We start from the raw sequence: 16,029 nt of genomic DNA, 5'->3' as shown, positions 1-16,029 counted from the left end.
ATTCACTCTGTGAGTCATCCCGAGTGTGTGTGTGATGGGGAAGTGTGAATGGAGATTAACTCTGTGTCTCACTGTTCCTTTTTCCTGATTTCCAGAGCAAACGTGTTCCAAGGACTGGGTCACAAATAAAGACCGGTGTTATTACGTCTCCACGTTTGAAACATCTTTCCACAGAGCGATGCAAGAATGTTCAAACCGCGATTCAAAACTTCTCGAAATCAATTCAAGGGATGAAGCGGTATGTGTCACACCACGAAAAGCTCTCACATTAACACTCCCCCGGGCTCAGACACACAGTCCCCTCAGACACTGCCGGGGTCAGACACAGATTGAATCCTCCTCCTCACCGTGCTATCACACACTCCCAAGGTCAGACACAGAGTAAATCCCCCTCGTTACCGTCCTATCACAAGCACACGAGTTCAGACACAAAGTGAAGTGTCCTCCACACCGCCTCATCACACACTCCCGGGGTTAGACAACGAGTGAAACTCCCTCTAACACAGTCCCATTACGGATTCCTGTTGGAATCAACTGAGAGAAGCTCCGTGTCCTATTTTTCCGATTATTGACATTAAACAAATAAATTTGATTTCCCAGAGCTTTGTAATCCGAAAACTTGTGTGCGGACACTGTGCGTACTGGATTGGAAAATGCGAAGATGGGTGAGATTTGGACTGATCTGTCGGATGGGAGTTGGGTACTGAGATAGTCCTGACGGGAGAAAATGGGATTCCTATACGGACTGCAGTAGTCTTGTGGTGAAACGGAAGGGTCATTGGGATTCGTTTCTGGACTGGACGAAGGTGGTACAATAGGAACATTTTTGGGTCGACTCGTGTCTGTCGGAGCAGGGCAGAGCGGTGGGAATATTTCGAAAACTGGCATGGGACAGTGGGGATAGTTCAGTACACAGGGATAATTTTAGCATGACCCATGTCGGTGGGACAGCGCGGTGCAGTGGGAATATGTGGGAGATATTCTCCGGGAGGTGAGGAGACGGAGCAACCACGGGATTAGTTTGGTGAATGACACAGATCTGAGGGGCGAGTGTTGTATTGGTTTGGTGACCGATACAGGGCGGTAGGCACACAGTGGGTTCATGTGATTTATTTGGAGGTAGTCGCCGGGCTGTACGGAGACGGAGCAACAGTGGGATTGCTTTAGTGAATGGCATAGATCTGCGAGAAAAGCGCTGGGCGGCGGGATGAGTTCCGAAACCGATACCGGGCGGTGGGCACATATTGTGTTAATTGCGTTAGTTTGTGAACTGACGCAAGGATGTGGGAGAGAGGGTGCCAGTGATATAAGTCTGGAGATGGACTGAGGCTATGGGGAGAGTGCGGTGTAGTGGCATATGTTAGGAGACAGACACGATGCTCTGGGTAGAGGAAGGGGCAACGAGATGAATGGTGGAATTTAATTCGGGACAGACATGACACTGTGGGGAGACGGTGGGACAGTGGTGTTTGTTCGGGGACTGAAACAGATCAGAGGGGGAAGGATGGGCCTGTTCGATCCGTATGGGGACTGTGGCGGGGAAGCGGTTCGGTGGGATTAGTTTGGGGGATACGGGGCTCTGGGGAAACATTGGGTCAGTACGATAATTTAGGGACTGACACAGGATTGTGGGGAAAGATTGGGAACGTGGTACCTGACCGCGTACTGACAAGGGACCGTGGGGAGGGATTGGTTGAGTGAGATGAGTTTGGGACAAGACAAATGTTCTTAGGAGGGAGCGAATTCATGGGATGAGTTTGTAGGCTGTCTCGGCCCGGGATCTCTGCTGGAACTGTTTTGTCTCCATTGAAACTGTTTAAACCTCTTGGATAGGTTTGTGGCCTGGGGTCTCCTGTACAAGTTGTCCTCTGAAACGACCGCCTGCAGACAGTGTGAACAGTACGGAAGGAGTTTCCCTTGCAATCGTGATCGGCATTTCATCTGCGAGAAGTCGGCACCTTTGTTCCCGGATATTCCTGAAAAGATCCAGGGTCTCTGTCAACAGCCAGTGGAGGCGACGTGAATCAAATGACTAACCCCAGTTTCTCCACCCTCACTCCCCGATCCTTTCAAGTTAACTCCCCACCCTCACTGCCCTCCCTCCTATTTCATCGCATTCCTCTTGTCGGAACCATGTACTCCCCACCACACACCGACAAACATCTCTCCCCGTCTATAACCTTCTTTATCACCATTTCCCCATCCAGTTTTTTCGCTCCTTCTACCTTTCTCTCTACCCCCTCACCGCCTCTTACTTCCTCTCTTTTCCCGCCCGCTCTTTCTCGTCGCCCTCTGACCACCTGTTTCACCTCTCTCCCATTTTCCCGACCCTCTCGACAGCACTTTCTCCCTTTCCTCCCCGTTTCTCTAAACCCTCCGTCTCACTGATCTCTCTCTCTTTCTCCTTTCAATCCACACTCAGCTGAATCCTGAGCGCTCTGGTTCTCAATAAACCAACCCTGGGTGAATGTCTGTGCGCATTCCCTCTGTCTGTGCCCCTCTCGGGTTTATGCACCTCGGTAGGGTTGCAACTACCCTCTAGGGATTCAAGTCCCAAACTTCCCTTATTATCTCCATAACTTCGATTTCATGCAATATCTCCGTAGAACTCCCTGCACACTCTTTCCAATTCAGCGCCATTTTTCCTAAAGCAGGGCGGCCTCACCGACGTCTTGTACCACGGCAACGTGACCTCCCGACTCCTGTACTCAGTGCCCTGACTGGTAAAACCCAGCGTGCCAAGTGTCCTGTCCTGTCGAATATATTTTTTACAGAATCGCTATGATATTTTACTGAAATTTAGATGGTTTAGAATTTGTTCTTTTGCAGCATCCGTGCGGAAAAAAAGATGTACAATTCGTGTAAATTACAAACGTTAATAAACACCGCAAAAATGTCGAGTGTGTCATCATGCGTTGAAGGATGTGATGGCGCAGGGTGAGAAGATGTTCCTGAATCGTTGTGTGTGGCTGTCCAGGCTCCTGCGACTCCTCCCTGATGGTAGTAACGAGCAGAGAGCTTCTCCCGAGTGGGAGAATACTCAGTGATGGATGCCGCTTCCCGAGGTATCGCCTCTTGACAATGTCCTCAATGTTGAGTGGCGGCTGAGGCTGGAACCCCTATTGCCTCAGAGTGCATACTGTTGTTGGATTTCTTTTCAGTCTATTTCTTGTTTCTTTCAGTTAAAGCAGTAGGCAATGCATGGCAGGAGAGTTGCAGTCACTTCTTGCAGACCGTGGGACGGCAGGGAGACCTCCAGAGTCTCTGACAACTTCACCTGTGCGAAGTGAATCTGGATGCAGCTTCTCAGACTAAGAGATCACTAGACAGGTATATTGAGGAATTTAAAGTGCAGGGTTATATGGGAGGCAGTGTTTGAGGGTCGGCAAAATCTTGTGGGCCGAAGGGCCTGTCATGAGCTGTACTATTCTATGTTCTAAGTTAATGAGTTGGAACTGGAACTGGAGGAACTCGGATCATTCAGGAAACTGAGGAGTGACAGAGAGGACATATTGGGAGGAGGTTAGACCCAATGTACATTTCACAGGAAGCTGGGTGACAGTCAGCAGTCACCTGAATCCTGTAAACACAAAGTATACTGCAGAAGCTGTGGTCCAATCAACACATACAAACAAGCTGGATGAACTCAGCATGCGGGCAGCATCCGTTGAAATGAGCAGTCAACGTTTCGGGCCGAGATCCTTCGTCAGGATCTCAATCTTGTGCCGTCTGATTCTGGACAACCCAACACTGGGTAAAAGTCTATGCGCATTCCCTCTGTCTGTTCCTCTCTCGGGTTTATGCAACTCTGTAAGGTGACAACATTGTTCCAGAGAATAAAGTCCTAAACTTCCCTCCCTCTCTCCATAACCCTCGATTTCCTACAATATCCCCGTAGAAACCCCCTGTGCATTCTTTCCAGGGCAGTTGCATTTTTCCTAAAGCATAAAGCCTCTCCGACGTCTTGTACCACTGCAACGTGATCTCCCCACTCCTGTGCTCAGTGCCCGGACTGGAGAAGGCCAGCGTGTCAAGTGTCCTGTAATATCGAATATTTTAAGCAGAATCGCCATTTTGACTTTTCTACCTGAAATTTATACGTTCGGGAATTTGTTCTTTACCTTCATCGGGACGGCAAAATATGTGCAGTTAATGTACATTACAATCAGTAATATACACCGCAGAAATGTCGCGTGTGCTTGTCCGTTCAAAGCTGTGGTAGCGCAGGGTAAGAAGACGTTCTTGAATCGCTGTGGGTGGGGATTCAGACTCCTGCGACACCTCACTGATGGTAGTAATTGTTACGTACATCGTAAATAGGTTTATAAACCAGCAGACATGGAAGAATCCGTTGGATTCTGGTGGTACGACAACCAAGGGCGCTTATTATTAAACTACACAATAGTATCAAAAATGCAAATATACATATAAAACAGGTTATCAAATATAAACAGAAGTGTAAGAATAATAATCAATAATAATAAACAAGCTCTATCTATATCTAGGGGTAAATGAATTGTCATTGAAGAATATAAAGTTCAGTTCAGTTCATGTGTGCTAAGGTAGTTGTGGTTGTTGTATTGTAATACGTTGGAGAGAGAGAGAGAGAGAGAGAGAGAGAGAGAGAGAGGAGAGAGAGAGAGAGAGAGAGAGAGAGAGAGAGGAGAGAGAGAGAGAGAGAGAGAGAGAGAGAGAGAGAGAGAGAGAGAGAGAGAGAGAGAGAGAGAGATGTAACAGCAGCAGCCAGCAAAACTTCTGTGGTATTCTGATTCCCTTGTACCGTTGTGTTCAATTCTGTTATGACCCCTCCGTTCTCGGCCTGACCGTTCTTCGGTGGTGGACTCGTCACTCTGGCATGACTGCACACACACACAAGTCCCCACCGGCCCTGCCGTAACTCTGTGAGCTTTATTGACCAATCTCCTGATTCGGTCCTCGAAGTCCCCACCTTCCTGTGGGAGCACAACACTCGATGTTGCCTCACTGGTGTGTCTCAGGGCTGTCTCCTCACACCTGTCTTTTATCCGCACTGACGGGGTATCAGCCATCCATCAACTCAAAATGACTATGTCCATCAAATCAGGCCACCTCTGCTTTCTCCTTAGGAATGTTAACGAGCAAAGTGACGTCCTTGTAGCGAAAGGTAAACAATCCATAAACAATAAACAATACATAAATCAACTCTCTCTCTCTCTCTCTCTCTCTCTCTCTCTCTCTCTCTCTCTCTCTCTCTTTCTCTCTCTCTCTCTCTCTCTCTCTCTCTCTCTCTCTCTCTCTCTCTCTCTCTCTCTCTCTCTCTCTCTCTCTCTCTCTCTCTCTCTCTCTCTCTCTCTATCACCCTCTCTTATCTGTAGCAGATGTTCCGGCCTCTGTGCATCTGTAGCAATATTCATACTTCTCGGCGGGGGGAGAGATGGTTAACTTTTGCACCCCCATTTCCATCAGGTCTGTTCAGCACTCATAACATAACGAGCAAAGAGCTTCTCCCGAGTGGGGAGAGTACTCAGTGATGGATGCCGCCTTCTCGAGGCATCGCCTCTTGACAATGTCCGCGATGGTGGGGAGGGGTTTGACCGTCAGAGTGGCGGCTGAGGCTGGAACCCTCTGTAGCCCGTTACTATTCTGTGCGTTGCAGCATCCGCACCAGACGGCGATGCGGCGAGTCAGAAAGTTCCCCACCGAACATCCATAGAATTTTCCTCATCTTCACTGAGAGAGCACATCCCCTCAAACTCCTAAAGCTGTGATCCTTCCGAACGGAGACAACTGTGGATGTTGTTGAACCCAAATGCAGAGGCAGGTCTGGCATTAATTCAGACTCAGACTCGAAATGAACAAGCCGGCACCAACCCAAACCAAAATCGACATCTCAAGCAGTCGTACTGGAGACGGAACCCTTAAGGTTGAGCACTGAGTGCTCAGCTACAGTCCTTTAACGATAGACTTTCCATGAAGGAATGTGGTATTAAACAATTACATCGCTGGATCTGAGAGAAAAAGTGAGAGTGAACCGGGAAATGGACGTGTGGAAACGTGGATGCCTGTCCTGGTCAGTCCGGCACTTGACACCTTCTCTGTGTTTGCATGAACGTGTTGGACCCATTATAGATCCTCTGAGTTGCTGACACACAATAACCGTAACCGGACTCCGGGATATGGACGTGTGGAAACGTGGATGCCTGTCCTGGTCAGTCCGGCACTTGACACCTTCCCTGTGTTTGCATGAACGTGTTGGACCCATTATAAATCCTCTGAGTTGCTGACACACAGTAACCGTAACCGGACTCCGGGATATGGACGTGTGGAAACGTGGATGCCGACGTGTGGAAACGTGGATGCCTGTCCTGGTCAGTCGGGCACATGAAACAAATGAGCAGAAGTCGGCCATGTGGCCCATTGAGTCTGAATCGCCCTTTCAGCATGAGCTGTTCCAATCTCCCTTTTAGTCTCATTCCTCCGCCTTCTCACCTATCTTTGTTGCCTTGATTACTCAGATACCTGTCAATCTCCACCTTAAATACACACAATGACTTGGCCTCCCCTGCCGACCATGGCAACAAATTTCCTTAGATTCACCACCCTGTAGCTAAAAAAATATTTTTTTGCATCTGTTCTGAATAGGCAACCTGCACTTCTCAAGTCGTGTCCTCTCGTACTAGACTCCCCTACCATGAGAAACAACGTTGCCACATCCACTCTGATCATGCCTTTCAACATTCGAAATGTTTCTATGAGGTCCCCCCCCCCCGTACTTCTAAACTCCAAGGATTATAGTCGAAGAGCGGTCAAACGGTCCTCCTATGGTAACCGTCCCATTCCCGGACTCATTCTAGTGAATCTTCTCTGAACCCTCTCCAATGTCAGCACATACTTTCTTAAATAACGAGCCAAAAGCTGCACACAATATTCCAAGCGAGGACTTATAACGCATCAACATTACATCCCTGCTCACATACTCTATTCCTCTAGAAATGAATGCTAACACTGGATTCGCCTTCTTCACCACCGAATCAACTTGGAGGGTAATCTTAAGGGTATCCTGCTCGAGGACTCCCAAGTCCCGTTGCATCTCGGAACTGTGAATTATCTCCTCATTTAAATAATAATAATGAACATAACACCTTCTCTGTGTTTGCATGAACGCGTTGGCCCACTATAGATCCTCTGAGTTGCTGACACACAGTAACCGAGGAACTTCAGTTAAACCCATACGACACAGGAGCAGAATTAGGACATCGATTCCGCTTGTGGCTTTGAATTCCGCAGATTCACCACGGTCTGGCGATGAAAATTCCTCATCATCGCCTTTCTAAAGGATACCTGTCTATTCTCAGGCTCAGTTTTCTGAACCTAGACTCCGCTAAAATAGGAGACATTCTCTGCACATTAACTCTGTCATGGCCTTTCACATTCTGAGAACTTTCAAAAAGGTCACGCTTCATTATTCTAAATTCCCACCAGGACAGACCAGGAGTCATCATACTGTCTTCATATGACAAGCCACTCCATCCTGAAATCATTCCTTGAAGCTCCTTTGAACTCTTTTTAATATAATCATATACTTTCTTCGATGAGGGATCACAAACTGTTCACAATTCTCCAAATATAACCTCTGAGTTCCTTATTAATCCTTAGAATTGCATCCTCGCTTCTAGTCCTCTCTGAATTTCTGGGTGGAGGGAAACTACATGTAATGTCTGAATCACAAGTGAGTGATGGGAAGGAGAAGAATTTGCACTCTGTGAGTAGTACAGAGAGTGCGATGGGACGGTGTGGAGGGGGTCTTACTCTGCGTCTGAACCCCGGAGTAAGTGATAGGACGATGTGGAGGGAGCTTCATTCTGTATCTGACACGGGTACTCTATGGTGTTACGATATCGAGGAGCTTCACACTGTGTCTGACGTCGGGAGTATGTGATGGGACGGTGTGGAGGGTGCTTCCCTCTCTGTCTGACCCAGGAATCTGTGATGGGACGGTGTGGACGGAGATTCACTCTGTGTCTGACCTCGGGAGTGTGTGATGGGATGGTGTGGAGGGAGATTCACTCTGCTTCTGACCCCGGGAATGTGTAATTGGACGATGTGGAGGGATCTTTCCTCTTTGTCTGACCCAGGAATCTGTGATGGGGCGGTGTGCAGAGAGATGCACTCTATGTCTGACCACGGGAGTGTGTGATGTGATGTTGAGAAGGGGGCGTTGTTTTCTGCCTGACTATCGGAGTCACGTACTCATAAATTCCAGGTATCGGTACAGGTTTCAATGAGCATTATAAAACAGAGCCTCGCGGTTTGTTTGTATTTTGTTTTTTGTTTTTTTTTTTTTTTGCAGCATACAATCGATAAAGCCCATTCATTAAAAAGGGCATTAAAATATGACAGGGCTAAACCGTTAATTATTTGTTTTCAGTTAATCTGTTGCTTGCTTCTTTATAACTGCACAGTTAGACAACAGGGATGACTGGAAAGTCAGTTGAATGCAATCATTGCAGGACACGGGACGGAAGAGAGACCTCCAGTCACACTGATGACGTTACCTGTGAGGTAAGCATCGATTTGGAACTTCTAGCACTTAGATTGAGTCTGTGTCTGACTCCAGGAGTGTCTGATAGGACCGTGTAGAGGAATAATCAATCTGTGTCTGACCAGGGGAGAGTGTGATGGGACGGTGTGGAGGAAGATTCACTGTGTCTGACGCCGGGAGTGTTTGATGGTACCGGGTAGAGTAATAATCACTCTGTGTCTGACCCCGGGGGTGTTTGATGGGACCGTGTAGAGGAATAATCATCCTGTGTCTGACCCCCAGGAGAGTTGGATGGGACCGTGTAGAGGAATAATGACTCTGTGTCTGACTCCGGGAGGGTTTGATGGGACCGTGTATAGGAATAATCACTCTGTGTCTGACCCCGGGAGTGTTTGATGGGACCGTGTAGAGGAATAATCACTCTGTGACTGACCCCGGGAGTGTATGATTGGACCGTGTAGAGGAATAATCACTCTGTGTCAGACCTCGGGAGTGTGTGATGAGACGGTGTGGACGGAGATTCACTCTGTGTCTGATCCCGGGAGTGTTTGATGGGACCGTGTAGAGCAATAATCACTCTGTGTCTGACACCGGGAGAGTGTGATCGGACGGTATGGAAGGAGATTCGCTCTGTGTCTGACCCCGGGAGTGTGTGATGGGACCGTGTAGAGGAATAATCACTCTGTGTCTGACCCCAGGAGTGTGTGATGGGACGGTGTTGAGCGAGATTCACTCTGTGTCTGACCCCGGGAGTGTGTGATGGGCGGTGAAGAGGAATAATCACTCTGTGTCTGACCCCGGGAGTGTGTGATGGGCGGTGTAGAGGAATAATCACTCTGTGTCTGTCCCCGGGAGTGTGTGATGGACGGTGTAGAGGAACAATAACTCTGTGTCTGACCCCGGGAGAGTGTGATGGGACGGTGTAGAGGAATAATCACTCTGTGTCTGACACCGGGAGTGTGTGATGGGAAGGTATGGTGGGAGTTTCACTCTGTGTCTGACCCCGGGCGTGTGTAATGGGACCGTGTAGAGGAATAATCACTCTGAGTCTGACACCGGGAGTGTGTGATGGGACGGTGTGGAGGGAGATTCACTCTGTGTCTGACCCCGGGAGTGTGTGATGGGACGGTGTTGAGGGAGATTCACTCTGTGTCTGACCCAGGGAGTGTGTGATGGGCGGTGTAGAGGAATAATCACTCTGTGTCTGACCCCGGGAGTGTGTGATGGACGGTGTAGAGCAACAATAACTCTGTGTCTGACCCCGTGAGTGTGTGATGGGACCGTGTAGAGGAATAATCACTCTGTGTCTGACCCCAGGAGTGTGTGATGGGACGGTGTGGAGGGAGATTCACTCTGGGTCTGACCCCGGGAGTGTGTGATGGGACGGTGTTGAGGGAGATTCACTCTGTGTCTGACACCGGGAGTGTGTGATGGGCGGTGTAGAGGAATAATCACTCTGTGTCTGACCCCGGGAGTGTGTGATGGACGGTGTAGAGCAACAGTAACTCTGTGTCTGACCCCGGGAGAGTGTGATGAGACAGTGAAGAGGAATAATCACTCTGTGTCTGACCCCAGGAGTGTGTGATGGGACGGTGTGGAGGGAGATTCACTCTGTGTCTGACCCCGGGAGTGTGTGATGGGCGGTGTAGAGCAACAATAACTCTGTTTCTGACCCCGGGAGAGTGTGATGAGACAGTGAAGAGGAACAATCACTCTGTGTCTGACCCCGGGAGTGTGTGATGGGAAGGTGTGGTGGGAGTTTCACTCTGTGTCTGACCCCGGGCGTGTGTAATGGGACCGTGTAGAGGAATAATCACTCTGAGTCTGACACCGGGAGTGTGTGATGAGACGGTGTGGAGGGAGATTCACTCTGTGTCTGACCCCGGGAGTGTGTGATGGGACGGTGTTGAGGGAGATTCACTCTGTGTCTGACCCCGGGAGTGTGTGATGGGCGGTGTAGAGGAATAATCACTCTGTGTCTGACCCCGGGAGTGCGTGATGGGCGGTGTAGAGGAGCAATCACTCTGTGTCTGACCCCGGGAGTGCGTGATGGGACGGTGTGGAGGGTGATTCACTCTGTGTCTGACCCCGGGAGAGTGTGATGGGCGGTGTAGAGGGAGATTCACTCTGTGTCTGACCCCTGGAGTGTGTGATGGGACCGTGTGGTGGGATTTTCACTCTGTGTCTGACCCCGGGCGAGTGTGATGGTACCGTGTAGAGGAATAATCACTCTGTGCCTGACCCCGGGAGTGTTTGATGGAACCGTATAGAGGAATAATCACTCTGTGTCTGACCCCAGGAGTGTTTGATGGGACCGTGTAGAGGAATAATCACTCTGTGTCTGACCCTGGCATTGTTTGATGGGACCGTGTAGAGGAATAATCACTCTGTGTCTAACCCGGGAGTGTGTGATGGGACGGTGTGGAGGGAGATTCACTCTGTGTCTGACCCCGGGAGTGTTTGATGGGACCGTGTAGAGGAACAATCACTCTGTGTCTGACCCCGGGAGTGTTTGATGGTACCGTGTAGAGGAATAATCACTCTGTGTCTGACCCCCGGGAGAGTTTGATGGTACCGTGTAGAGGAATAATCACTCTGTGCCTGACCCCGGGAATGTTTGATTTGATGTGTAGAGGAATATTCACTCTGTGTCTGACCTCGGGAGTGGGTGATGAGACGGTGTCGACGGAGATTCACTCTGTGTCTGACCCCGGGAGAGTGTGATGTGCGGTGTAGAGGAATAATCACTCCGTGTCTGACCCCGGGAGTGTGTGATGGGCGGTGTAGAGGAATAATCACTCTGTGTCTGACCCCGGGAGTGTGTGATGGGACCGTGCAGACGAATAATCTCTCTGTGTCTGACCCAGGGAGTGTGTGATGGGACGGTGTTGAGGGAGATTCACTGTGTCTGACCCCGGGAGTGTGTGATGGGACCGTGCAGACGAATAATCACTCTGTGTCTGACCCCGGGACTGTGTGATGGGCGGTGTAGAGGAATAATCACTCTGTGTCTGACCCCGGGAGTGTGTGATGGACGGTGTAGAGGAACAATAACTCTGTGTCTGACCCCGGGAGTGTGTGATGGACGGTGTAGAGGAACAATAACTCTGTGTGTGACCCCTGGAGTGCGTGATGGGACGGTGTGGAGGGTGATTCACTCTGTGTATGACCCCGGGAGAGTGTGATGGGCGGTGTAGAGGGAGATTCACTCTGTGTCTGACCACTGGAGTGTGTGATGGGACCGTGTGGTGGGAGTTTCACTCTGTGTCTGACGCCGGGCGAGTGTGATGGTACCGTGTAGAGGAATAATCACTCTGTGCCTGACCCCGGGAGTGTTTGATGGAACCGTATAGAGGAATAATCACTCTGTGTCTGACCCCAGGAGTGTTTGATGGGACCGTGTAGAGGAATAATCACTCAGTGTCTGACCCCAGGGAGTGTTTGATGAGACCGTGTAGAGGAGTAATCACTCTGTGTCTTTCCCCGGGAGTGTTTGATGGGATCGTCTAGAGGAATAATCACTCTGTGTCTGACCCAGGGAGTGTGTGATGGGACGGTGTTGAGGGAGATTCACTGTGTCTGACCCCGGGAGTGTGTGATGGGACCGTGCAGACGAATAATCACTCTGTGTCTGACCCCGGGAGTGTGTGATGGGCGGTGTAGAGGAATAATCACACTGTGTCTGACCCCGGGAGTGTGTGATGGACGGTGTAGAGGAACAATAACTCTGTGTCTGACCCCGGGAGTGTTTGATGGGACCGATTAGAGGAACAATCACTCTGGGTCTGATCCCGGGAGTGTTTGATGGTACCGTGTAGAGGAATAATCACTCTGTGTCTGACCCCGGGAGTGCGTGATGGGCGGTGTAGAGGAGCAATCACTCTGTGTCTGACCCCGGGAGTGCGTGATGGGACGGTGTGGAGGGTGATTCACTCTGTGTCTGACCCCGGGAGAGTGTGATGTGCGGTGTAGAGGGAGATTCACTCTGTGTCTGACCCCGGGAGTGTTTGATGGAACCATGTAGAGGAACAATCACTCTGTGTCTGACCCCCGGGAGAGTTTGATGGGACGGTGTAGCGGAATAATCACTCTCTGTCTGACCCCGGGAGTGTTTGATTTTATGTGTAGAGGAATAATCACTCTGTCTCTGACCTCGGGAGTGGGTGATGAGACGGTGTGGACGGAGATTCACTCTGTGTCTGATCCCGGGAGTGTGTGATGGGACCGTGTAGAGGAATAATCACTCTGTGTCTGACTCCGGGAGTGTGTGATGGGCGGTGAAGAGGAACACACACCCTGTGCCTGACACCGGGAGTGTGTGATGGGACGGTGTGGAGGGTGATTCACTCTGTGTCTGACCCCGGGAGTGTGTGATGGGCGGTGTAGAGGAATAATCACTCTGTGTCTGACCCCGGGAGTGTTTGATGGAACCCTGTAGAGGAATAATCACTCCGTGTCTGACCCCCGGGTGTGTTTGATGGGACCGTGTAGAGGAATAATCACTCTGTGTCTGACCCCGGGAGTGTTTGATGGGACAGTGTAGAGGAATAATCACTCTGTGTCTAACCCTGGATTGTGTGATGGGACGGTGTGGAGGGAGATTCACTCTGTGTCTGACCCCGGGAGTGTTTGATGGGGCCGTGTAGAGGAACAATCACTCTGTGTCTGACCCCGGGAGTGTTTGATGGTACCGTGTAGAGGAATTATCACTCTGTGTCTGACCCCCGGGAGAGTTTGATGGGACAGTGTAGCGGAATAATCACTCTGTGTCTGACCCTGGCATTGTTTGATGGGACCGTGTAGAGGAATAATCACTCTGTGTTTGACCCCGGGAGTGTTTGATGGGACCGTGTAGAGAAATAATCACTCTGAGTCTGACCTCGGGAGTGTGTGATGAGACGGTGTGGACGGAGATTCACTCTGTGTCTGATCTCGGGAATGTTTCACGGGACCGTGTAGAGCAATAATCACTCTGTGTCCGACCCCGGGAGATTGTGATCGGACGGTATGGAAGGAGATTCACTCTCTGTTTGACCCAGGGAGTGTGTGATGGGACCGTGTAGAGGAATAGTCACTCTGTGTCTGACCCCGGGAGTGTGTGATGGGCGGTGTAGCGGAATAATCACTCTGTGTCTGACCCCGGGAGTGTTTGATTGGACCGTGTAGAGGAATAATCACTCTGTGTCTGACCCCGGGAGAGTGTGATGGGCGGTGTTGAGGGAGATTCACTCTGTGTCTGACCCTTGGAGTGTGTGATGGGACCGTGTGGTGGGATTTTCACTCTGTGTCTGACCCCGGGAGTGTGTGATGGGACCGTGTAGAGGAATAATCACTCTGTGTCTGACCCTGGCATTGTTTGATGGGACCGTGTAGAGGAATAATCACTCTGTGTTTGACCCCGGGAGTGTTTGATGGGACCGTGTAGAGAAATAATCACTCTGTGTCTGACCTCGGGAGTGTGTGATGAGACTGTGTGGACGGAGATTCACTCTGTGTCTGATCTCGGGAATGTTTCACGGGACCGTGTAGAGGAACAATCACTCTGTGTCTGACCCCGGGAGTGTTTGATGGTACCGTGTAGAGGAATAATCACTCTGTGTCTGACCCCCGGGAGAGTTTGATGGTACCGTGTAGAGGAATAATCACTCTGTGCCTGACCCCGGGAATGTTTGATTTGATGTGTAGAGGAATAATCACTCTGTGTCTGACCTCGGGAGAGGGTGATGAGACGGTGTGGACGGAGATTCACTCTGTGTCTGATCTCGGGAATGTTTCACGGGACCGTGTAGAGCAATAATCACTCTGTGTCCGACCCCGGGAGATTGTGATCGGACGGTATGGAAGGAGATTCACTCTCTGTTTGACCCAGGGAGTGTGTGATGGGACCGTGTAGAGGAATAGTCACTCTGTGTCTGACCCCGGGAGTGTGTGATGGGCGGTGTAGTGGAATAATCACTCTGTGTCTGACCCCGGGAGTGTTTGATTGGACCGTGTAGAGGAATAATCACTCTGTGTCTGACCCAGGGAGAGTGTGATGGGCGGTGTAGTGGAATAATCACTCTGTGTCTGACCCCGGGAGTGTTTGATTGGACCGTGTAGAGGAATAATCACTCTGTGTCTGACCCCTGGAGTGTGTGATGTGACCGTGTGGTGGGATTTTCACTCTGTGTCTGACCCTGGCATTGTTTGATGGGACTGTGTAGAGGAATAATCACTCTGTGTTTGACCCCGGGAGTGTTTGATGGGACCGTGTAGATAAATAATCACTCTGTGTCTGACCTCGGGAGTGTGTGATGAGACGGTGTGGACGGAGATTCACTCTGTGTCGAATCTCGGGAATGTTTCACGGGACCGTCTAGAGGAACATTCACTCTGTGTCTGACCCCGGGAGTGTTTGATGGTACCGTGTAGAGGAATAATCACTCTGTGTCTGACCCCCGGGAGAGTTTGATGGTACCGTGTAGAGGAATAATCACTCTGTGCCTGACCCCGGGAGTGTTTGATTTGATGTGTAGAGGAATAATCACTCTGTGTATGACCTCGGGAGAGGGTGATGAGACGGTGTGGACGGAGATTCATTCTGTGTCTGACCCCGGGAGAGTGTGATGGGCGGTGTAGAGGAATAATCACTCCGTGTCTGACCCCGGGAGTGCGTGATGGGCGGTGTAGAAGAATAATCACTCTATGTCTGACCCCGGGAGTGTGTGATGGGACCGTGCAGACGAATAATCACTCTGTGTCTGACCCAGGGAGTGTGTGATGGGACGGTGTTGAGGGAGATTCACTGTGTCTGACCCCGGGAGTGTGTGATGGGACCGTGCAGACGAATAATCACTCTGTGTCTGACCCCGGGAGTGTGTGATGGGCGGTGTAGAGGAATAATCACTCTGTGTCTGACCCCGGGAGTGTGTGATGGACGGTGTAGAGGAACAATAACTCTGTGTCTGACCCCGGGAGTGTGTGATGGGCGGTGTAGAGGGAGACTCGCTCTGTGTCTGACACCGGGAGTGTGTGATGGGACCGTGTAGAGGAATAATCACTCTGAGTCAGACCCCGGGAGTGTGTGATGGGACCGTGTAGAGGAATAATCACTCTGTGTCTGACCCCGGGAGTGTTTGATGGGACCGATTAGAGGAACAATCACTCTGGGTCTGATCCCGGGAGTGTTTGATGGTACCGTGTAGAGGAATAATCACTCTGTGTCTGACCCCGGGAGTGCGTGATGGGCGGTGTAGAGGAGCAATCACTCTGTGTCTGACCCCGGGAGTGCGTGATGGGACGGTGTGGAGGGTGATTCACTCTGTGTCTGACCCCTGGAGTGTGTGATGGGACCGTGTGGTGGGATTTTCACTCTGTGTCTGACCCCGGGCGAGTGTGATGGTACCGTGTAGAGGAATAATCACTCTGTGCCTGACCCCGGGAGTGTTTGATGGAACCGTATAGAGGAATAATCACTCTGTGTCTGACCCCAGGGAGTGTTTGATGGGACCATGTGGAGGAGTAATCAC

Source organism: Hypanus sabinus, unplaced genomic scaffold, assembly GCF_030144855.1.
Source record: "Hypanus sabinus isolate sHypSab1 unplaced genomic scaffold, sHypSab1.hap1 scaffold_189, whole genome shotgun sequence".
In the NCBI taxonomy this organism is placed as follows: domain Eukaryota; kingdom Metazoa; phylum Chordata; class Chondrichthyes; order Myliobatiformes; family Dasyatidae; genus Hypanus; species Hypanus sabinus.
This window is presented reverse-complemented; position numbering follows the sequence as displayed.